This window comes from Camelus dromedarius, unplaced genomic scaffold, assembly GCF_036321535.1.
Source record: "Camelus dromedarius isolate mCamDro1 unplaced genomic scaffold, mCamDro1.pat HAP1_SCAFFOLD_197, whole genome shotgun sequence".
Lineage (NCBI taxonomy): Eukaryota > Metazoa > Chordata > Mammalia > Artiodactyla > Camelidae > Camelus > Camelus dromedarius.
In genome coordinates this window covers 52,724-78,619 of record NW_026989761.1, presented here as the reverse complement: position 1 = coordinate 78,619, position 25,896 = coordinate 52,724, and the positions used below count along the sequence as shown (strand labels likewise).

At 41.8% G+C, this 25,896-nt stretch overlaps 1 protein-coding gene across 1 annotated transcript in view; it reads right to left on the bottom strand.

Moving 5' to 3' along the window:
* LOC135320580 (uncharacterized) overlaps positions 1-25,896 on the bottom strand; it is a 79,034-nt gene that overhangs the window by 13,440 nt on the left and 39,698 nt on the right. Inside the window, exons 4-7 of the transcript XR_010379783.1 lie at positions 13,426-13,611; positions 10,716-10,940; positions 6,898-7,087; positions 3,922-4,051 (exon numbers count right to left, since the gene is read on the bottom strand). The gene's annotated coding sequence lies outside the window, so the exon portion shown is untranslated. The remainder of the gene's footprint in view (positions 1-3,921; positions 4,052-6,897; positions 7,088-10,715; positions 10,941-13,425; positions 13,612-25,896) is intronic.

Here is a 25,896-nt window from a genome sequence, read left to right as displayed (position 1 = left end):
TGCAGAAACCATTCCCTACACCACTAAATTCAAATGTATGCTTCATCCGTGTTTATGTTTGCACACGGAATATTAAAGTAGAAGGTACCTGCAGTAATTCTATCTCGGTTCCTTTCCAAGTTTCCAGGTTATCCACAATCAGTCTGTGAATGAAAATACTACAATGTGAATGAAAATACTGCAACCATGTCAGTAAACAAATAATGCTGAAACCAAGTCATCAGCGGCTGCCGCCATCCCCCAGCGAGGACAGGCCTGAAGACCAGCCTCTACAGCCACTCACAACAGTGCCCTCTGAACAGAATGAGAATAAGAAAAGACAGAATACTTGCCCTAGATAGCTAGGTGCTTGTCTAAAGAATGAATCCAGTGAGCCCAAATGATACATAGAAAATCACTAAACTCTTTAACTTGACATACCTGGCTTTCTTTAGATAACAAACAATGTTTTATTGTTCCAACTACCTGGTCTTTGTTGTAAAGTTCCTATATATCCTGGCTCCTCCCCAACCTCTTGGGAGCAGTCCCTCAGAGTGATCTCAGAGGCTGTCATCCCGGCTTGAGTCCTCCCGCCAAATAAATCATAACTCTAAACTTTCAGGCTACACATTTCTTTCAGTCGACAAGTCCCAGAATAGACACAACTCATCAATTCTGTAATGGAACACACTGGATCAGGAACCAAAAGCATGTTCTAGTCCAGAAAATCTACGGGACCCTCTTTTTTCCTGTCATTATACAATCCCACCAGAACTCATTAATTTGATGTCTGCTCATCTGGCAACCAAACTCAGAGAAGAGTCAACTCAGCAGAGTGCCGTGCTGGGGAGAACACCCCACAGCAGCATGGCGAGCTGCCTGCCCTCCCGCAAGCTCTGCTGACGCCTAGTGTCCTCCGTGGAGACCAGGCCAACAGAGCTATTCCCAACAGCTGCAAAGTCCCACACATTAAATAAAAGCGTTTTATTTTATACGATATGTTACGTATATAACCATCTCTGAAGACAGCTTTGCAAGAAGCCCAAATCTTCAACATTAATCTGCAAAGGCAAATGCTGCCCCCAAGGGAAAACAAGTCTTAAAACGATGCTAAGGCCTCCAATGTCCTCTCCAGGACCATCAATCAAACTGCCTGCAGGCCTGCAGCTGCAGGCAGCTACATGTCTGTTTTTAAAGCAACCCCTTCCTGCCGTCAGGTGCTACAATATCCTTCTACGCCCTCCCATCTGAGGGTAAGAGCAGCCAATGCAGAACCTTGCAGGGAAGCACTGACAAGACTGGACACAGAGGATCAGAGCTAAACTAAGCCTTCTGATGACACGAGCTTGTCACTGTGTCATTTTACAGATGAAGATAGATAGAGGTGGGGTGATCTTGCTCAAAGTCACACAGCTAATAAGTGGCAAAGTCTGTAACCCAGCTACACCCTCCAGTGTGACGCCCCCGCTGGGACTCCCACAGGGTTCTCTCGTGCCTGCCGGACCACTCCTTTACTGTCACTCATAACCCACCACAGTGTCTGAAACTAGCCTGCATTTTCAGCCTCTTCTCCCTCTAATTTCTCAGAAACAACGCTGCTCGGGACACTGTGTGACTTCCAGCTCCCCAAATCCTCCGTGCTCAGGGTGGTCTTGCCTGTGCATCCAGCACCCTGCTCAGAGGCTCTTCCTCCCCTGCAGGAGGACGTTTCCACTCTCCTCAGGGACACCCCCTCAGGGAAGCCCTCTTTTCGCCCTCAGCACAGAAGGTGTCCCAGGCCACATCCCAAGGTGTCCCAGGCCACATCCCGAGCTGCCCCATTAGGACTGCGTGTGCCCAGGTTTGCTAGTCAGACCAGCAGCCTCAGAGCCAGGGTTTATGCCCGGGTCACCCAGCAAACCTACTGCCCGCCACACAGCCCCCAGCCAGCAGGTCACCTGGAAGTCGCAGCAAGTGCCCCACCCAATCCCGAAGTCTCTTCATTTGCCAGCACCGCTGATGACTGGTCTCCAACCTTTGGTCAGTTTTGCACAAAACAGCAGCTTCCACTTTGAAGCAGGGGGTTTTCTCTTCTGCTCCCCATCCTTACTGGAAACGTCAAGGGAAACCAAAAGGCCTTTTCTCAACCCTTTACTGATGACACCCTCCCAACCACAATATTCACATGCTCAAGAGCTTTGGGTCCACGTGGTTTTGTTTCCCATACGCTAAGTGGCTCAAAACACTGCGGAATTCTTTCTCTTTTGAGAGTATTTGTTTGTACTGAGTTTATCGGCTTTAATCACTTTTTGTGTCTCCCTTCAGTGTCCCTAGCAGTTGCCACTTCTTATTCCCTTCAGCAGCCTCCCTCCCAACATCTAGTCTAGGAAATCAGCTGTGATGAGGAGCCCGGGGGCAGTCACAGAAGATGGAACTAAGGCACAGAGAGGCGACATAATTTGCCTGAGAAGATCAGCTTCAAGCCCCAACACTGTGTGTCACGTCCCTCTGTTTAACTCTTATGCTAAACTAGTTAAATTTTTATAGATTATGGTTATAAACAGATGAGGTATCAAAATACATACAAGGACACACATCAACTCTATGATGTTCATTAACTCCACTATTTTGTTTCTATTTTTTTTATTTCTGTTAAAAAAAATTAGGAACCTCTGCAGTCAATATAGCAAAATGTTAATGGGTTTTAAATCCAGAATGTAGAGACGTAAGGGTATCATTAATCATAATTATTTGTATGCTCACAAAATGATTTGACAGTCTCTCTCCCCTCCCGCTACTCGCTACTGGCTCTCACCTGAGCTCCCAGACCACACATCGAACAGCCTTTCACTTTACCCACAGCTGAACTCATCAGTTTTCCCCCAGAGCTCCCTCTGCAGCTTTCCCTCCTCAGAGCACAGCAGGACCATCACTTACCTCATTAATCCACCCAGAAACCTGGGCCTAACTCCATCCTACCTTCACAGACATCATTCATCCTTTCCTTTTTACCATCTAAACATGCCTAAAGTCTGTTCATTTTTTCCCAGTGACTGTCCCACCGCTCAGGTGGAAGCCACCAACACTGCACACCTGGACTCACGAGTCTCACATGTGGCCCCACAGCCGCTCTCCAATACTAGACACAAAAGGGATATTGTCACTCCCGTGCTTTTATGACTCTTTTCAAACCTACTGTTCTTAGAAGAAACTCCAAGTTTTTCACCTGGTGAAGGTGTTTGCCATGAAACTTTGAGCTCAGGAACGGCAGGACACCCCTCCTTCTTGGCCCTCCCCTTTCCCCAAGGCCCAGCCCTCTCCCCCTCAACCCCACCCTCTGGCACGGAGCTGGATCAGGAGGACCTGCTGAGCTACACCAGCCTGTATTCTAACCCTGGTCTTGAGTTCTTACCAAACTGCATCACTTATCCATACAAATCCAAGGTAGATTAGAAAGATTTTAGATGTTGAGCTAGACTATTGATTTGGGGACTTTGCACTAGCAACCTGCAAGTACATGTTCTAATGATTCTGTCTTCTTAAAACCACACCCAGGTTTTAGTAGTATTTGTGGAATGTCTTCGGAGTAAAAGGGACTGTACTTTAACAGACTATATGTTTTATAACATGAACAACACGGAGAGGGTCACAAATGGAATCGCCTCACAAGTGACAGAAGACAGGTGAGAGGCACAAAGCAACAGTTCTCAAAGATGGTAAGAGCAAAGTTGTTTCGCCAACCCCCCAAAAATTCCTGAAAGAACCAAAAATTCTGAATTTTGAAAGTAAAAGGCTATCATATATAGAAATAAAATAAATGATCCTCTTCATCGGTGTTTCAAGATCTGACTCCAGATATTTTAGCAGGCCATACTGAATCCTAGCACAGAAAAATCAGATGGACTAGTGGTGAGTAAGTTCCAGGAAAACGGCAGTAATTCCTCCACTTGTGTAAAGACATACCGTCACCTGCCGAAGGTGAATGTAGAACGCATTCTGGAGAAATTTGGAAGCTTCCAGGGTCCGCTTCTTAATGGCAAGGACACGGACAGCTTGGGAGCATGCTTCTAACTCAGTCACTGGCATTCTTACACTGCAGGGGGAAAAGGAGGCCCTCAGTCGAGAGCAGAGATATTCCTGACGTGTCTCCCAGGCCGCGCCTCGGGGACTCAGTGCCCTGCAGCAGCCCGGCCCCAGGCGAGGACACGCAGCGTGGCCCACCCAAGCAGGAGGGGCACTGTGCTTGAGAAATCCCATCCCCGATGGGGGCAAGAGGGGCTGGTGGGGTTGAGTGAACCTATAAATGCCCACAGAAATATGCCTGCATTCATTCAAGTGATACAAGCAACAGTAGCAGGCTATTTAACAAAATTTCAATTTTCAGCGGAAATTTTGCCATTCCTTTCCACTTGTCCCCTGCACTCTGAGACAGGCTTAGGCTTTCTCACACCTGCAACTCTGAAGCAATAGTTGTGAAGTCATTTTAATTTGCTGCAAGTGTCCTCGCTCCTCGTGTCACTGTGTCTGTCCTCTCTTAACACAGTCGGATATCTTCCTGGATCTCTACCTGAGTTCCTTTCTCCTCCTCCTCAGATCCTGAGATAAAGGACAAGTGAAGACACATGACCAGGAAAGGCACTGTGGACTTGACCGAAATCCACAGTGACCCCCTAGGTGAGTGCTGCCCACCCCTTACCTTCGATTCTCAAGGTTCTGCCCAGGGTGACATCCAGCCCAGAGAGGTGGCCCAATTAAAAGCTATGTGGCTTGGGCACGGGGACAGGTGCAGGAGCTGGTTCCGGGGCCAGGCCCCTCCCCACGTCTGCTCCCCTCTCCACCGAAGCCACGCTGCCAAGCACTCAGGCTCCGTGATCTGATGTCCTTCTCTTCTACTCTACTCCAAACCCTTTTCCTTTCCCTTTTTTCCCTAATTATCCCCAGCTGGAGTGATTTATCAATCGCAGTATCTAAAAAATTTCCTGCAGCCGAAAATGAGGTCTCCAGATATCAATGCCCATATGCTGGCTCCTGAAGAGAGCCGCTGGCTAGGGGGACCCTCACCAACACTCACGGGGCATCAGACATGTTCCAGGGTCGGCCACCCCAACAAGAGTTTGCTGTGACCCCTATGCCCGCACAGCATCCCTGCTCACAAAAATATAGTTGGCCCACTTATCGGTTATTAAGGAGCAAAAATACAAAATTGCTCATGTTTCTTACTAAAATTATCTATGAAGCGGAAAAGGGAATTGTAATAGAAAAGAACAATTTTGACCCCATGTTAGGTCTGTTCTTTTGGCTTTAACCCTGTGCCCTGTTTTCTAGGCTCAGACTTGTTATCTCTGCACCATTTGTAAAAGAAAGTTGCCTTTAGACTGAAATATCCAGGACAGCCTCTACTCCTGGCCGTGATCTTGAAGGATGCTAACTAATCTGCACTTATGTAGAGATGGCAAGTTGCAAAATAGAGAATAACTTTGTTTTATTTTTGGAGGTTTTACAGGGGCAACATGATTTGATCCACATGGACAGCTGCAAGAACAGCGGATTCAAAGGACAAGCAATTCATACAACAAGAAGTTTCCAACAACCAACTGCAGCCCCACCCCTTTTTAGTATAAAAGGAGACTCAATTCTGACTTGGGGAAGATGGTTCTCCAGGACATCAGTCTGCCATCTTTTGGGTCTGCCAGCTTTGCAAGTAAAGTCACTATTCCTTGCTCCAACACCTCATCTCCCAGTTTATTGGCCTGTCATTTGGTGAGCAGAATGTGTTTGGACTCGGTAACAAAATGACTGCATTGGAGGTAGTATGTCTCCACTCTTTCCTCGTTTCCAATATGTAACATGCACATTATTTATGATCTAGTGCAAATAATTCATCAAAGACAACCACAAAAAGAAACTATACTCACCCAGCTATCAACACTGAAGTCAAAACCTGTCAATTTTATATGCTGTTTAAGAACACAACGGAAAAACCTAACATAGAGAGTCGATTCCACGGAAATATAATTATTTCTACTCCTTCAAAACTTTTTCTTTTCTTTTCTATTTTATTTTGTTTTGCTTATTGAAAAGAAAATAAAAGTCAAATCATTTTATTTCACGTATTTTTGTTATAGCTACATACTTTAAATACTACAAAAAGACTTAAATTGCAATAAAAAATTGTTCATATATTAGTATAAAGATATATACACAATCAATGGGGATTAGGAAAGGAATGGACATTTACTAAAAATCCACTGCAATCCAGTCTTTTACAAGCATATCATGGAATATAAGCTCTTTTATCCAGGGAGCCTCACCCACATTCTCACTACTGAGTCCCTTAGTAATCAACCACTAAGTCACCAGCATAGAACCATGTGATCAGTATTTTAGGAATAAATGAGGGAATTAGCTCATTCAATTCTAAAACAAAAACCCTAAAATAAATACTGATCTTATTTACAGATAAAGAAAATTTGTCCCCAAAAAAGTAAAGTTTCTTCCTCAAGGTCACAAAGCTAATAACTGGTAAAGGTAAGATTTGAACTCATCTGCCTGATTCTAAAAACTAAGGTGGAAATCCCATTCGACTGGGGAGTGTCCAGCTGCACAGCCTATCACCCTATCTTTGTTCAGAGCTGGCCTTAGACAGCCTGAGACAGTACCCCATTCCTGTGGAACTCGAGGGCAAATGATAACAATAAGGATTTTATATCCAGCAGTTTCTTAGATCTCATGTATATAAAGTGTCAGCAGGTCAGCAGAAAATCTCTGGGAAACATGAGTGGGTCCAGACCTTTTTGCTGATTAGAAACTCAATCTATCAGGATAGAGTGACCTTCCCATGAGAGGCCACATGGACATAAATTAAAGGCAGCTGAACAATGGAAACTAGCAAGACCCCGGAACTCAAGCAAGGATCCCTGCCATCCCCCACCCAGTTACCTCTTCATCCGCGTGGACATGAAGACAGAAGACCCGGGTTCTTGTCCAAGTTACACTATCATGGATTCTCACCCATAAAAAGGTACGACTCTATGCTGTCGTAAGTCCTTTCCAACTCAAATATGATGACACCAATATCTCAGCAGAATATCTATGTCTCCACTTCCCCTCTTCTAATAGGAGTCTATTTCTGTGGACACAAAGCAGAAATCCAATTTAAAAAACCATGCAAGAAGCCAGGCGAATTTCTGCTTAAGAGACTTTGCTCTCACGCTCAGTGAATGAAAACTCAGAAAAAGTGGTCCTTCTCCCTCAGCAAATGGGAGGTAGCCTGATTGTGTGTGTGTGTGTGTGTGTGTGTGTGAGTGTGTAAATCAAATATAATCATGTCTGGGACGTGTACAGATTATTTTTAATTTCACTGTAATTTCATGGGGATGAGCCAACATTTAAAGTAATTTGAATGTAGTGTCCTGAGACAGACTCAGTCTCTTTTGGTGGAGGAGGTGAAAGGGGAGAGTAAAGGAGGAAAGAGGTAAATGAAGCAAAGAAATAAGAATACTGCTAGGGAAAGGCAAGACGTTAATTTTGTTCCTCATTGCATCACATACAAATTAGGGACTGGCTTTCCCCCGATGTCTTATCGAGCACTGAGTTGCAGAAGAAGAGGCGACAGCCCATTTCTCACTGAGATTGTGACTGTACGTGGCATCTTATAGACACAAATCATTTACCCTGATCAAACACTCTAGCAGCAGGCTGTAATTCTCCTGTTTTGAGAGACAAGAAAACAGGAGTTCAAAGCGGGTAGATAACTTGACAAAAGTCAGAGGACCAGTAAACAAGAGAGGATGCATTCAAACTCAGATCTGAATGCAGAGTCTCATCTTCCCACTCCCAGGGCTGGAAAATCCTTAACACACAGGCTCCCCAGCTCCCCTGCAGTGTTCCTGGCGCCAAGCATTTCCCATGGTAATGGTCTCCAGTTCTCACAGACACAGTGCTCTGTGCAGCCAATGACCTTGATCAGACCTTGATCATCTACCTGCCACGCCCACCAGGCTTCACCATACAGGCAGGAAAGCTGGCTTTCAAGTGCATACAAAGCCACCCTTGGTCTAACCTGGGCTCTTCTGTGGCTTCTCCAGCCTATAGGCAGCCATGAAAGTGCTCACAGTTTGTTCGTGAGCCACACTTCCTCTCTCCATCTGTGTCCCCACCTATACTACTTAGCTATGAACATTTTGAGAATCTTGGAAACAAATTTTAAAAAACAGAAAAGAAAGGATTCTGGAACAAGTACTTAATACTTACAATTTTAAATGACAAGTTACAAAGTGAGTATTGACAAACCGAATCTTCCTTTCTAAATGTCAGTTTTAAACATTTAAAAATATAATAGCAAAAAATTCTCACTTACAAAATTAACAAAAACATAAACAATAATCTGGAATAAATTCAAAAATAATGCCCATATTCTAAATGGAGAAACTTCAGGACTGTACTGAGGGTTAAAGTAAGAGGTATGAATGTAGAGACATAAACATATTGCATGGAGAAAAGCAGTTTTGTAAAGATGTAAGTTCTCCTAAGAATAATTCAAAACTTACTAAAAAATCCCATGAAAATTCCAATCTGATTTTTTATAACTTGAACAAAATATTTTGGAATTCTTCAGGAATAATAAAGTCATAATACTTGACAAGAAAATTTGGGATGGAAGAAAAGAATCAAAAAAAATCAGACTGCCAGTTATTAAATAAATTTTTACAACATGTAAGATATGGTGCTGGAGTAAGGAAAGGAGATTGACAGAAGGGAACCATGAGCTCAAAAAAGACTCTAGTGTATGTAAGTATTTTGTACAGGTGGGATTTCAAATCAAAGAGAAAATTATGAATTCGATAATTGTCCTGGGACAGAGAATCACCTGGAAAGAATAAATTCTACTCCTGTCATAATGACCACAAGATAAATTGCAGATAGCGATGTAAATATTAAAAAGTACTAGTAACAGCAAATACAACTCTTTGCTCTTATTAACTCAACTTCTCCTCACTATAACATGTACTATTATAATCTCCATCTTAGAGATTAAAAAAAAACTACAGAAGAGATTTATTCCATTATAAGAGAGTATTTCTAAGAATAATGTCAAAGATAATACCCATAAGGAAGACATTTACTATCCTAAGAATAGTTTGAGTCACAACAAAAATCAAAAAACTTCCTGAACAAAATGAAAGGAAAGAAATGACAAGAAAAAGCTCTGTGATACATGTTGATGAATTCACGAAGTTAATTTTCATAACATACAAAAAGCTGTCACAAAGCAACAAGAAGCTCCCTCACTTAAATGTGGGAAAGGATAAAAAAGAATCATTCATTTTAAAAAAGTCAAATGGCTAATGAGTGAAAAATGCTCAAAACTTCACTGGTCATCAAATGCAAACAAAAACAATGAAAAAGCACTTTTGCTTATCATATTGGCAAATATTTTTAAGATATTCTAGCTAGTGTCCATCTGTGGGAGAACAAATCATGAGCGACTTTTTCAGAGGATGACATATCAATGGATTTGTAAGCTCTGAAAAACGTACATACACACTGACTCAACTCCACTTCTAGGAATCGTTTCCTTTAGGAAAAAAAAAATCAGTCCAAAAAGATGTACCCATCAGGGCATTTACACAGCACTGTTTACAAAGGTGGGAAGAAAAACTGAAGTGAAATCATATCCAGCGATAGAGAATTGGTTACATAAGTAATTGTGCATTTTTTCTTTCCCCAATGGAGAAGGAATTTCTAGTCACTTGAAAGGAGTCTGTGATGAATGTAAATGTCACATCCAGGGACTAAATTTCCAGAAGCCTTAACTAAAGGAATACACATACAAGATCACAGGAAGTTCTGTACAAGAAGGATGCAACTCAAACATTCTTTCTGACAGTGGAAAATGGAGAAAACTTAACTGTCCACCATCAAGACAATGATGCGGTAAATCAAGGCGAGCTGCGGGCGCTGAGGGAGCCGGCGTTTCGCCGTGGTCCAGGGCCTTGTCCACAGCACTCTCCCACCAAATGTGTCCGTGGGCAAGAGACGACACCCACACATCAGGAGACCCCTCCAATCTATCTGAAAGGGCCGGGTGAGTCTGGAGTGGGAGGATGTCCATGATATACCCCTGAGTGAATAAAGCGAGCTGCAGAAAAACATATAGTATGGTCTCATTTTTAAATAAAGCATATATACACACACCTATACATTGATTTCTCATATGTGTATATATATGTATCTCATAGGCATAAAGGTCATGAAATATATATACCAAATTTTCAAAAGCTTTTACTCTCAGGAATTAATGGGAAGGGAGTTAGGGGCCTTCCTGTACCACCACAGTTCTCTTTTCAGTATTTCAGTTAAGTATACTTGGAATTTAAAAGTTTATTTAAGTCCGAAGTAAAATGGACCATGCCTCCATAAGACAGAATGCTACACTGGTCTTTAAAAATCATGCCAGGGGAGATAGAATATTGTAGAAAATCATGTAATAAGCCGAATGGAAAATGGAGGTCTCCGAACAGTAAACAGGGACGGAGTGCTCACTGGTTTTTATGACAGAGATGCTACACACTGACGAAAAGAACAGAAAATAAATGTTAAATTGTTAATTATTATCTCTGAGTAGCGGGACCAGGATAGAATCTTTTGCCCCTTTTTTCAGACATATTATATTAAATGCACGTTATTTTTCATCTGAAAAAAGCATTTTTAGACGTGTAGTACCACGCATTGGGGAATAATACATGAATACTTACAGAAACAAATAACTAGGAGACACCGCAGCAGCGCCACACAATGTAAAACGGGCAATCCTGATTGACACCGCTCAGTTACATAAGGATCCAGAAAGTGAGAGCACCTGCTGTAACAGGGCGTGGTCCCCTTCTATTTGTCAGTTGTGTCTTCAGGGCTGAGGCAGTTCTGAGCACGGCCAGTGTCAGTTCCGGTGTCTGGATGGATGCTACTGGAGGTGAGGGCACCTGCAAGCAGAAAGGAAGAACAGAAACCATCCTCTGCCTTTTCTGTCTTGTTTCTTTGTTACTTTAAAAGAGAGGCATAAATAAGATAAACTGTGTATCTCCCCTAGTGAAATTTCAGTAATGAAACCGTTTTTAAAGGCTTCAGAGCTTATATTCTGTCTATAACTGTCTTTACAACAAAGCATCATATTCATTAAATGTTAATTGACTCAGTGAATTAACTCCCTGTTGAAACATTCAAGTAAAGAACATGAAAGGCCTTACGTAAAAGAACCACACCTGCAGTGACTAGCTCAGCTGTCTTGACTGCAAAGCAGTCAGCCCCCACCATCCCGTGGCCCTGAGCTCCTGATGCTGCTAAGAGAGCACGCTGCCGCCTCAGATGGAGAGATACTGTGAAAGCATTTTTTGAACTCTACAGTACTGACAAAACATAACTGACAAATCCCAGGCTCCTTTGAAGCTGTCATTTTCGGTTTCTGGCCATCCCCAGTCAATGAGCAGAACCACCCCATTCCCGAGTCATTGGACTCACGTGGGAAGAAATTTTGTAGAAATTTCAAGGTACAGAATGTAACCAACTATATGTAGAACTCTGACAAAAGAAAAGATGAAATAATCTGATGTTGAAGACACTCAAATTATTCTCCTAAGCCTTAGTAGCTGGAAAGGCTGGGCTTCTCCTCAGCCACTTATTTATTTCACAGCCAGTGAGCATCTCCCACACACTCAGTTTCCCTGTGTCTGCTGGGAGCCTCAGGCACACTCTTGCTGTCGATCTTATAAGTCACAGGGCAGACGCGTGTCTCTCATGCCTGCCACCCTCACACAGGCTCGCCTCCTAGCCTCACTGTCTGAACTTGGCCCCACTTTCTCACCTGTTTATTTGGTATCTGTTCTTCTGTAAGCTGCCTGAAATGCTTTTTGGAACAAGTCAGAAGAATGAGTGGGTAGAGAAATGGACAGTTGGACAGGTGGGAGGTGGGCAGACAGACAGAGAGACTCCAAGAAAAGGGGAACAAAGAAAATTTCCTATGCAGAACCCTCTTCTAGTCAGGGAAGAAAACCGCCACGGAGACGTGTGAAGAGGCAGGTGGCTTAGGGCTTTTTCCTGGATTCCATGAAAAGTCCCACCAAGGGAGAGGGTTGAACTATAAATAATAAAAGAAAAAAGCATGCATGCTTGAAAAATATATCTACAATATGTACTTTCTAAAGAATAGATTCAAATCAGCAGGGCCCAATTACACAATCCTTGGGTATTTACAGAAATGAGAATCCCATCTCCAAACCACAGGGCATCCCTTCGGAGCACTGAGAGTCTACACGGGGCTGTTATAAAGCCTTCACCACAAAAGCTATGCTCTCCTGCACTTACGAGGAACGAGCAGCTGTGCTCGGGCTGCCCACGCGCATTATTTGCACCCTACAGCACCTCTACGGGGGAGGGACGCCTAGCGAGCCCCATCTCTGCAGGACAGAAAACAAGCCCGAGAGAGGCTAAGCCGACCTACCAGTTCTCCATCTCACAGGATTGGTCACTCCAGAGCAGGACTCGAACTCGGACCCACGTTTGTAATCACGGTACTACCGTGCTTTGTGTGCTTTTTGTGTGTATAATACACTTGTTTCTGGCATGAAAGTATATTTAATAAATGATCGGTTGTCCTGTCTATCTCATTTGGTCACAATCAATCTTTATAGTGTTGAATTGTACTCTTTTTCCGTGGAGAAAGGAAAGGAACGAGCGGGTGTTAGAATGAGGTGGGGCTCCATTCTTTATCTGGTACCTCATCTCATCCAAGTCCCCAACCAGGGAGAAGGAGCAAATGTTTTCTTCATCTTTTAAAGAGAGGGCTCCACTGATGGTGACTTAACTCCAAAACCAAGTCTGGGGAAAGGGCACATTCAGCAACCAGAGCTTTATCACATGTAGGAAGGCAAAAACAGCTCACGGGAGGGCTCAGGGGGTCACCCTGATTTAATTTCAATCGATAAAACAATAATGCACTCTAAAATTACTAGCATGCAATGGATTGGCTCTTTCTTGACATCTAGCAAGTTTCCACAGCCCACATGTAAAATTATCGTGAACCAGTGAAAGGAAGTGTCTACAGACAAGAAAAATCAATGCCACAGGTAAACTGAAACCCAGGCTGGAGGAAAGGAAGAGAAAGGGCATAGTAAAGAAGTGGGGAAAGGCTGGGAAAAAAAATCATCACACGGACTCTCAAGCATCATCCAACAAGCATATAATCATTCGAGAGAGAGAGTTACTGAGGTCCTATTCTGTGCAAGATTGTAGAGCGGGTGAAGCAAGAGCGCAGCGACCATGGTGGCAGCAAGTGGCGGGGCTCAAATACACTTCTGATCCCGGTACCTGGCACACTTGTCCTCAGTATAAAGGCAAAAAAAAAAAAAAAAGTAAAATAACTCTGTAAACTCAAAGCATTGTTAAAAAATAATATGAACAAAACCTAAATACCTGGACAGACAAACCAAGCACATTGCTGGATCAGAAGACAGCGCTCTTGGAATGGCAGTGCTCCCCAGAACGATCCGTATATTCAACGTGGTCTCGATCACAATCCCTGCGGGCTCCTCTGCAGAAACTGACTAGCTGCTGCTACAATTCATATGGGAATTCGAGGGTCTCAGTAACCAAAACGTACTTGAAAAAGAAGAACAATGTGAGAGGACCTGTAATTCTCAATTTCAAACCTTACAACTGTATGTCTAGGTGAGATTAGAGGCCATTTTAAGTTATTAATGTGTTTATCCGTATTTTCTAAATTCTCTACAATGAATATAACTGTTACAATAAGAAAAATAAAAAGTAAGGTATCTTTTAAATCATGCACACCGATTCATTCATTGGGAAAAAAATATTTTAACTATAAAGAGGTAACCAAATATCTAGTGAAAAAGGACTACTTAAAAACAAGTGTGTATTTACATTTTTCATAAATTGAAAACTGAAAAGCACAAACACATCAAGTTTCTAGGGAGATCGATGCAACATATTAATAGTTATTTTCAAAAATTCTAATTGAACAATGAAAACTCAAGAAAGGGAAAATCGCGATTGACAGCCAACTGCAAACACATGGAGAGCAAAGGCCTAGAAATCACAGTTCCTTTAACTCTGATACTAACTCAATAGAAGAGGAAATTCCTCCCTGTGGGGACAGTGGAATCCCATGCATAAGACAGGATACACAGTACAAACTGCACTAGAATCTGGGGTGATTTTCTTAGAAGAATTCTAAAGTTACAACATTGCTGAAAAACTATAAAAACACTGAAAGACAGATTAAAACACACAGTCATATATATTATATAGAAACATATGAAGTCTGCTCCCTTGTTGCATAGAAATACAAACATATTTGTTCATTTATGGGCACTGAATATTTTATCCCAGGTAGAATATTTCAACTAAAACAAATAATCAATAATACACACCTCTTGTCAAATCTACTTGATAAGGTACTCTGCTATGTAACCATAATGTGTCTAAGATAGATCTAAAATTAGTGAAAAAGATCTTTGTATGGTTTCTTGAATTCTTCTCAAAATTCCAAGCTTAATTTTAAAATAGATCTGAGCAGTATTTCTATATTAACTTTTCCCTCGTGAAATGAACAGCACAGTCTGTTGTCAAAATTCTGTCCTTACAATGATTCACGAGCACTGTATCCTAACAAAACTGCTGGACAGCAAGGCACTATCCAGACACTGTGACGAAACAAATGGAACACAAGGAAGACAGTGACCCTATTCTGGAGGTCTTACCGTCTGTGTCAACTCTGGGGTTTTTATTTGATTGGTTTGATTGGGTAGCAAAATAAAATCAATCAAGTACTTTCTTCTTTAAGCATTCTGTAAGTCATGACTCTGTTGTTAGTGTCATGAGAAGGAAAGACTAAAGCAAGACTTCATTAGGTCAATTAGCAACAGCCATCACTGGGGAGTGAGTAATAAAGAAGTTAACTGATAGCAATGCTTCTGCCTACATGAGACCTAAAATAAACCTACACTGATCTCTTAAAGGAAAATGAGGAGATGAGGCCCCAATGAGAAAAACAAAAACTGACAAGAAATCAAAAAAGTAAAGACTTTTTCATTAACGATTCCAGGAAGGAGTGGAGCATGGTGGTGAAGAGCACAGATGCTGGGGACAAACATGAGGGTCTGAACTCCCACAGCACTGGGTAGCTTTGACACTGATAAGTCAGTGAAATTTTCTGCATCCCAGTCTCCTATCCATAGACTGGGGACAACAACAGCACCCGTCTCCTAGAACGGTCCCAATAATTAAGTTATTTTATATATAAAAGTTTAAATAAAATACCTCAGATATTAAATATTACCCCAAAAGGACAAGGAAAAAGAAAACAGAGATAAATTGGAGTTCATCAAATTTCAAAACTTTGCTTCAAAGACACCATCCAGAAAGTGAAAAAACAACACACAGCAGAAATTTTTTCAAATCATTTATCTGATAAGGAATTTGTATCTACCAAAAAACAAAAACAAAAACAAAACAAAAACAAAAAGAACCTCCTACAACTCAACAATAAAAAGGCAACTCAATTAAAAAATGAATAGAGGATCTGAAAAACATTTATCAAGGAAAATATACAAATGACCAATAAGCACAACGAAACGATGTTCAATATCATTAGCTGTAAGGGAAATCAAGTCAAAACCACTAGGAGAAACTGCTTCACACTCACTACAATAGGTTATAATCAAAAAAAGAGTAACAAGCACTAATGAGGACACAGAAGATGCAGAGGTCGCAGCCGTTGCTGGTGAGGATGTAACACAGCCTGGCCACTTTGGAAAAACGCCTGGCAGGTCCTTAGAGAGTTGAACATTTGGTTTCTGAATAACCAGGCAATTTTGCTTCCTGGGCACACACGTAAGAGAACTGAAAACAAATGTTCACATAAAAACTCCTACAGGAATATTCACGGTGCCATTACTCATCACAGCCAAAAAGCAGAAACAACACAAATGCCTATCACGTGATGAATGGGTAAACAGAGGGGCCCAGCCATACAGAGGAATATTATTCAGCAATAGCAAAGCATAGAGTACTGACCCAGGCCACAACGTGGACAAATATTGAAAACGTTACTCAGTGTGAAAGAAGTCAGTCACAATAGATGCTTCCACTTACATGAAGTAACTCGATTTACATGAAATTTCCAGCAGAGGCAAACCCACAGAGAGAGAAAAGTGGCTCCCTGGGGCTGTGGGAGGATGGGGAAGATGGGGATGTCTGCTTATGCGTAAGGAGCTTCCTGTTGGGGGGATGAAAATGTTCTAAGATTGAATGGGATGCACAATTCTGGGCATAGAGTAAAAACCACTGTACATTTTAATGGGTGAATTGTTATTAAAACTGTTAAGAACGAGAGCACCTCGGGCCAGTACCTTCCCATAGTAAATGCAAATTGCTAAATTTTATTACAGGAAGAAGAAACTGCCCTCAGCATGAAAGCAGGAGTTCAGCAAATGTGAGTTAACCGAAATTGGACAAGAGCATTTCACTTGAAACAGTTGCTGAGTGTACACAAAATATTAAGACATGACAAGGAAAATCAGTTTGACATCACGAAGAAGCATTCTGCTTCAAATGCAGATCAAGGATTCGGCAAGCCCAGCTGCTAGAAATGACCAGAGAAGAAACCTGGCTCTTTAAACAAGCACCAGAGCCAACAAGGAAATAGTGGTGAGGAAAGCAGGCGGCCGAAAATCTGGAAAAGTTTGTTACAAATAATTTCTCCAATGAAAATTCAAAAATAAAATGAAAGTGATGTAATACTGTGTTGACCTCACGTGAATGGGCTTCCTCCGGTTCTCAACAGTTTTGTAACCCCGAATGAGAGACTCAGGAGAATCAGAATGGCTCCTGGGAGTCCCCAAATGACGGCCCACCAGCACGCTGACCACCATCACATCTGCCAGGGTGGAATTGCAGAGAAGAGACCAACTCCTGAAAGGCACAGGAAATATTGACAAGGGAAAAAAAGGCTGATGTCAGTCTTGGGACAGAGGCCCTGAGAGCAGAGGCCAGAAGGCTGCAGGTGAACTGGAGTGGCCCTGGGGCAGGAAGGGACCACGGGGGAGCAGATCTCAATTCTCTTCTCTCTCTCCCTCGGGTAGGAGAGATAAAGTCTGCATCCTTCTCACCTGGAACTGTGGGTTCTGGCTGGCAGAAGTCTTACCGACATGGAATGAATGACTCAAGACTGTGGAAAAAGGAAAGAAAGCGAGAGGGAGTAGGGAGCCAACTCCAAGAGCCTCTCAAATGCTCCCATATTTATTGTGTATAATCAAAGAAAATAGTCTTTAACAGTTGTGTGATAGTAAACAGGAACTTGGGGAAAGACAGGATGAGACAGAGATTGTAGAATCCACAATGAGTAAAAAGGCTTAGTTTACCTTTAGGGGAGTCATGGGGAGAGGGGAACAAGATAAATTCTTTAGATATTCATTACAAAGCAGACCACCAGTCCAGCCAGGTCCGTGTTTTGGGGATAATAGACTATCTAACAGCACGCACGCCCAGCATTTATAGCTGAGGGCCTGGGTCATTGCTGTGCAATGAACAGAGTGCTATCTAAAACCTCAAATATGCAAGCAAGGCATTGTCTCTGCTTTTTATGGCAAGGAGACAGGAGTGAGGATGCACAGGTGCTTGCTTGAAAGCAGTTACTAAGCACACTTTTTCTTCTTAAGGTTCACATGCGTCTGGAGTCTGTTAAATTTGTTAACCCAATCATGGGCTATCACATGGAACCATTATGGAGGACACCCTAGGATGACAAATCCTGGCTCTGGGTCTTTTCCTGCCAGCTTCGGCCATTCCAGCAGGGTCTAGACACATCCCTGAATAACGATCCCACAGAACCACCCAGACTCATAACTCCTGGTGCTTGGAACTTAATTTTAGCTCTACACAACTTAACATAGAAAAGTTTCAGAAATAATAGATATTATATTCTTTTTATATCTCATCATAGAACTGATTTTTCTGATTGCTCTAAGCTGCTTCTACTTGGTAAATCACCTAATTCTGCAGGTGAATTCAGTACTTTCCATTGCGCATAACTAGACAGTCTGGGCCCTCTGACTTCTATTGGTCAAATAAATACCGATACACCTAATTGATTTCATTGTTCATCAATTTCAGCCTGGAGGTGAGGGAGTGTCACTCTGTTCCTCAGCCCACCCTCTACTCTATTCTCTTCAGCAACTCAGGCCTCCTGAATACAAAACATAGCATCTGTTTCCCTTCACCTACACTTTCCACAAACGCAACAGGAAACATCAGCCTAGAGAATGAATTCAACACAAATGTTAAAACAAAAATCTACAAACCTGAAGCAACTCCATCTCCGAATCATGATACACAATGACATGAAAGTAAGGGTGTCAGGTACAAAGCACGCGTGAGCCTGACCACCTCATTTCTATTCTTCAAAGGAAGGAAGTTTTTCATGTTTTTTATTATCATTCTTTGTCATTGTATCTGATTAAGCCAAAAAATAGTTTATGAAATAATTAAGCACTGCAATAACAGATTTTCGCTGTATCAATTACAGAAGGCATTCAGAGGGGATAGGAAAACCCACCAATGTAAAAAATGCAAAATTTCTTCCCCTGTTAAGAACACGTATACAAAATGCAACAGAGAATTCAAATTCATGTGGAGACGAGCAAAAGCCACAGAATCAAAGTCATTACTATGAGTCAATTCAAAATTCACTGGACAAACATGCTCAATGCATTCAAAGAATTTTAAAGGCACACTGCAAACCATTCACTTAATGATCTACAGGCTAGAGGAAGAATTTCCCTTTTTAACAGACAACAGAAATCAATAGGTTGCCCCACCAAACGAGGACCAAACAGCAATCAGGTTTTTAACAGTTCTGATAAATCAGCATGTTCTAAACATCAAAATCCAGAAATTTTAAACATTCATTCACACCACAATGAAACAAGCACTTAAAAAAAAAAACAAAACAATAACCCGAAGAAACTAAGCACAATTATCATGTACCTGGATCAATGGGAACTTCTTGTAACGCTGGAAGAAAGAACAGGCTATAGCCTTTTAATTAAAAAATAAAACTACATTTAAAGATAATTGCTAAAACACATTTCATCATTCATGTTGCCTTGAAAAATCTGAGGCACTCGTATCTGATCAGAAAAGCAATTCTGAGTAATAGTATGTTACAATTCAGTGCCAGTTTGCTTTAGTAGAAAAAAGAAAAGCTACTGTTTCTCATCCTGCACAAAGTGTAAAGAACCTTCCTGCCTCTATCTCCTCCTATTTTCTAAGCTCATTCTCCCCAACCCTTCTGAAACAAGTATGAGAAACTTTTATACCCACCAATATGCCAAATGACAAAAGAGTATCAATTTATTTGTATAAATATATGCCTACACCTTGAACTGGAAGAGAGAGGTATCAGAGGGCTATATGGAACTTATTTCTACCTTCCTGAAATCACACACACACACACACACACGTTCACAGAGACACAGACATGTACACACTGAATTACTGGGCAATTCACAAGCTGAGGACTTCCAATTTATAGAAGATAACTTTGTAGTTAGTTTAAAATACAAAACTGTCAGCTTTTGAAAGCCTTCATCATCTGCTAAATCATCCAAATATCAACGAGACCCAATTAGCCTTCTCTATAGAATATAATTTCCCATGATGGCAAAACAGACCCTAAGTAGTGGATCTAAGACTCGTGTTTATCACTACCTATGATCGTTTTTAAACACATAAACAGATTCAGAAAGTATGTCCCAACAACATTTATTCTTATTGAAATAGCATATGTATTCAATTGTCTATACAGAAAATAGGTCCCATGATGGTGTTTAAGAGCTATTTTGTGTATTGAAATATTTATTTTTAAGTTCAGACAAGGAGGGTCTGTATTACTCAGTTGTAGAACACCTGCTTAGCATGCACAATGTGCTGGCTTCAGTCCCCAGTACCTTCATAAAAATAAATAAAAATAAGTGCTTATTTAAAAATAAGAATAAATTTATAAAAAGAGTAAATGCAGACTAAAAACCACTGCAATCTAGGAGCCATAATTTTAATAAAAAACAAGAGTTTCTATCAAATATTCACTATATGACTATCACAGGGACAACCACAAATCGCCCCTGACAACCATCACGTGTGATTCTCAGCAACCCTACTAAGTAGACAGCGAAGAGAAACCCAGCATTGCGGATGAAGAAACGGAGCTCGGAGGAGCCGGGGACGCTGACCGTCCTGCTCCCCGTGACACCACGTCAGCCCAGGATGAGCGCTGACAGAGCTGCACTGTGGGGACACCCAGCTGTAAGGAACCTTGGTGCACTGGGGAGTCCCAGAAAACACTCGAAACTGTTCAGTGAAGAACCAGCTCAAATAAATTACATTGTGCCACATCCTTTAAACAGGGAACATGACTGAGATCTCTTTGATGCCTCCGTGTCCTTTCTGCCATTATCAATTATTTGCCCTCTCAGCATGCCCAGTCATGAATTGGACCCCATATGAAGTGCACTCAGATGGCAGAGCTTTTAAAGCTGTTTTATGAAGTTTGTAAGACTCTGTCTATGCCTCACACAGGCGGTCATCCATCACTTCTCACCTGTGTGGATGTACCACATGAAATCACACCTTTCTGCTTTTTAAAATCCCTCTATGTAATCCAGACTTTTCAACAGCAAAGAAGCAGCTCAACCAGAAACAGTGGATAGCTTTTCACCAAATGGACTCGAACAGCCCATCGGACTACCTGGAAGCCCTTTTTTTCTATTAAACCCACTTCCAAGGACTTCATCATTTTCTGATTGGTGGACTTGGCCTCTGACTGGCCTACTCTGAGAGCTCCCAGCCTCACATTCGGGGGTGGGAGAGGACCCTGCTGTTCGGGGAAATCAGTGTGGAAGGCGGAAATCTTCCACCCAGGTCCACACGGGTAGAAGTGCCACAACATGCTCAGAAAATATACCGTCAGCAACCCTGGGCTCCCATGGACTGATGTCACATTAACCAAACTCATGAGAGACTGATGCAAAGAAACCAGAAATTGAATTTATTAATGTAACAGGAGATGTGAAACTACGAACCAGACTGAAATATCAGAGTTCAACTATGAGTACAGATTCTCCTCAACGGCCCAATCACGGGCAGGCAGTCACATGGCAACCATGGACAGAAGCAGAGCAGGAAGGGTTTCTAGATTAACTCAATGGACTAAATTTCTGTTATACGAACAGATCTGCTGCCCAGAAGACATTTAACGCCAATCACGGTGCACTGTCCTTTGACAGTGGCTGAGACACGACTGTGAGCACCTGTGTAACTCTCTTTCCCTGTACTTTCTGGGCTAAGTGATGCACAGAGGTACAGAGATCCAGGGATGCAGATACCTCTAAACACCCAAAGCCCATCCCTGGGAGCCTGGAAACCAGACAGCCAGGGTTTAAATACCAGCTCTGCCACTTACTAGCTCTGTGACCTTGGCCAACTTACTTACTCTCTCCGTGCCTCAATTTCCACATTGTAAACCTGGGATGACAATCAAATCTCCCTTACTCACTTGTTGTGAAGATTGAAGGATTCATTTCTGTAAAACGCTCAGAAAAGAATGTAGCACATTTTTGGTGCTCAACAAATGTGAATTTAATAAGAAAGTGATTTACAAGTCTCCCTACTAATCATCTTCTGTGTTTCATGGCTAGTCTGAGTCCCAAATGAAATCCTTATTTCCCCTCTTATAAACTCTTGGAGAGCACCCTTCTCTTGCATCTCACCACCTGTTTAAACTGAGAGAAGGGATGCCTCATCCACACTCCTCTGGTACATGGAGAGTGCTTCCCCCTTCACACCCCTGACCCCTGGCCAACGGCTAGCACTCTTCACAATAACAGATTGAGGTGTGAGTCCGGAGAGACAAGCAGGGCATATGAAACCTTTCCTTTCCCTCCAGTGTTGGCCACCCTTGGGAAGCACCCGGGATGCTCAGCTCCATGGCAGGGCAGCCCTGTGCAGGATGGGGCAGATCATCTTAAGGGAAGGCTCGCTGTGGCCCAGAGTTACCTGGGACTGCGTGAGTCTCTAATTCTGGGACACAGTATCATGACACGCATTTTCCCACAGCCCTGAATTTCATGGAGAACGTGGCTTCATCAGTAATAAAGGAGACATTTATCGCCTGTCTGTTCTTCTGTGTCATCTCTCAGTTGGCTGCTGGAGAAAACATGTGTATAAGTATTGGGTCCACTTAAGCCCCAATATATATGAAGTACCAAAAAATTCTGTGGCTTAACATTGGTTCAGGGCGACTGTGTAACGGTCCTGACTTTGCTGATGCTAAATTATGGGTATAGGAACTATGGAACCTCCTCAAATATCTTTCATCATAAAACCAGCTTTTCTTATTTTCCTGTTTCTTAGTAATTGCCAAAGACTCTAAAATGATGGCTTCATACAAAACAGGAGCTAAACTTTATGAGCCCTTTGACATTCCCACTGTGCTAAACAATTTACATAATTTCTAATTCTCACAATTCTGCAAAGCATATACGAGCATCCCCATCTCACAGACGAGGGAGAAACTCAGAACAAACTGACTCAGGCTCACGTGGCTCAGTGGCAGCGCGTGCACGCAAACCCAAGTCAAATCACTACACCCCTTCTTCTATGTACAAAATCACCTCCCACCAAATGACACACAGCGGCTGGGTCAATACTCAGGGAACTCAGTACACTTTTCAGCTTTAAGGTGCTCAAGAGGCCGCTTCTAGCTGCTTTATAAAATCCCGGCTCACTGGTTGCTAACACTGGAATAAAAGACCGATTTTGCCATTGTTTGCACAGCAAGTCTGAAATGTTCACAGCGAGATGACAGAATAAAACAAAGACATAAGCAGAATAATTTTTCCAGGTAGACAGACATAATGGACATTGTGCTATTCTGAAGCACTAAGCAAAGGAATCAAAGCAAAAAAATATTTGTTAAGCCTTCTTTTACAAACAGGAAAATTAAGACTGTATGAAGGTGCAACAGCGCCTCCTATGGCTAAAAAGACCTTCCAGGTTGCCGGGAAAGATGCAACAAAAAAATTGCCTGTTGAATCAGAAACAAGAATCAGATAACTAAAAGCTTATGTACCACATACTGCAGTTTGCTTCGGGGAAGGGAGGGGTATTCAGTATTTAATCTGACATTGCTAATACTCTTGAATATAAACAAAAGACACAGGCTCATGGAAACTCATCTTAGAAGAGGAAAGAATCCAGTCCAGCCACTTCATTTTACAGGAGAGGAGACTGAGATCTGGGATCTGTCCTTCCGGCAATCAGCAGCAAAGTTCTCTCTCCTAGGCCTCATGTCATTCACTGTAGCAAAAACCAACAGATCTGTACTAGACCTCTATTCATAAAAGTCACGTCTGTATTTTTCCAACAGTAGGTAATCTAAGTATCTTGCAAAATACTTCTCAAAGAGCCAGGAAATCATACAAGTGTATTGAAATACAAAAACTTTTATTTGCACATTAAAACAGCATGAGCTTTATTCTATTAAAAAAAGTGACATGTCAAATCAATGTTTTGATATTTTAAAACCTATTAAGCATGCAGAAAAATAAATCAAAATTTCTTTAATCACAAAAGAAAGAAGCTTATTCCCTTAAAATGATCAATGTGGATTTTTCTAAACTTAATAGTTCTGGTCAGATTTCTACGAATTTAAATGTCTGAGTGGATGGTTACACGGCAACATGAATTTTGAGTTGTAACAACACACATTCTGTGTAAATAATCTTCAAGGCCGTCTGCTTAAGGTGATTTAACTAGTCCCTGTCTCACTAGAATGATACAGATTTCATTAAACCTTCATACTGCACACACACACAAAACCCTGAATCCTTGTTACTTTAAGCCATATTCATATATTCATATATATGCATATTGAATATGCATCAGAAACAAGCCACTCTCTTTAGTATTCAGAGTTGATCCTTCTAAACTATCTGTCCTTGTGACAGCATATTTTTACTAAGCAGCTCTTGGGTGCTTCGTATACAAGGCGTCTACTTCTCACAGTCAAACAAGGTAAACGGCATCACTCAAATTTCACAAATGAGGAAATGTACTTAAGCCATGAAAACAACTTACATATTCATCATCAGGAAAGAAAAGAGTAAAGATTTTACTTACTATATTCACTGACAAAACTTTCCTCCATACTAAGACTACATAGAACCAATTCAGTCTTTGTAAATTTTTCTGTCAATAAGCACCACTAGAGAAAAACAAGCAACATCATTAGCAATGGTTGGACTTTCAAAGCCCACTCCTATTTTGCACTATAATCATTTTTAATGTTTTGTTTTTAGTGTTTACAGAGCACTAAAATAAAAAAATATAAACTTTTTAAGTCATTGCCTGAGAATGCAACATTTGTGAAAATGTACAATTTCAATTTATGCCACTCTGTCTCACATTCTCACTGGTGTGTCTCCTTTGAAGGCTTCATCAAACTGAGACCGCTAAAATCGTTCATTTATGGACTCACAGGAGTTCGGGAAACCACTCAACACGGGGCTGATCAGAGGAGCCATTGAGAAAGCATCCTGTGCAGCCTGGGTTCCAGCCCTGAGTCTGCCAGCGCCAGCTGTGTGAGATTTTGGACAAGCTGCCCCACCTCTCAATCCCTCAGCTGCAAAAAAGGAGACACTGATACCTACCCTTAAACACCTGCTATGAGGTAAAACATGAGGAAAGCATTTTAGCCTTAGGGAGGTGTCCACTCAGAGCAAGCTTGGTCATTATGATGATGAGGATTACTTTTAATAAGTTAAGGCAGACAAAAAATTAGAAATCACCATAAAGGAGAAACATTTTATGTCAATGAGCATTTCCTTTTGAATGGATTGCAGAAAGTTTTATAGAATTTTTTCATAAACCAAATTTTGTCCACTAATTATAGATTTACAGGTTCATGGACATGTCTCCAGAAAAAGAATTAGAGGCCTCTAACCTCTGAATACTAAGAAAGAAAAGTTTAAAAAAAATCACGGGGGAGATTATACCTCACTTCAGAGAGTATGTGCTCAGCATGCATGAGACCCTCAGTTCAGACACCAGTAACTCCATTTAAAGACTTTTATTTTCAAGAAATGGAGAATTAAATAAAAAAGATGGAGGAATACAGAAGTTTTTTAGAGACTCAACTCAGATTAAAGATGGGGGAAAAATATCCATTTCTCATAGGAAATCTTGAGAACTATGTAAACCGGATCTGAGTTGTCTAATCTTTTAACATTATTCATGAATTCCTATTACCAAGTCTTAAAACTGCCTGATAACCCACAGTGGTGATACTGATCATAACAGCTGCCAACACGGATCGAGCTCCGGCTAGGACTGCTCTGTTCGGCCATCTCGGCCCCTGAGGCCTCACCAGGCTGAGAGCACTAAATTTTGTCATTCATGAGCATCTCGTGTAAGTCCTCCCTTTGTGCTCCTCACTCTCCCCTCACCAGCCCCTCTGAGGGAAGCACTGTTATCATCTTCCCCACCCGCAGATAAGGCCACTGAGGCAAAGAGACTAAACCTGCTCCAGGTCACATCGGCATTAAAGGACGTCTATATTTCTGCTGTTTTACTATTGACAAAGGAATCTGAGATATCAATTCAAGGGAGACTGTTAAATAATCAAGTCTGTCAGGTCTTCACCTCAAAGAGCATATAGTATAGATTCCTGATGTAGGATGAGGCTGCCGCCACAAACTGACTCAGCTTGAAATTAATATCCAAGATGAAGCAGCGGATACACGTAAATATTCACGATTGTCAACTCCGCTCACGGGTCTGGGCCCTTCACTGCCTGAACGGGGGTGA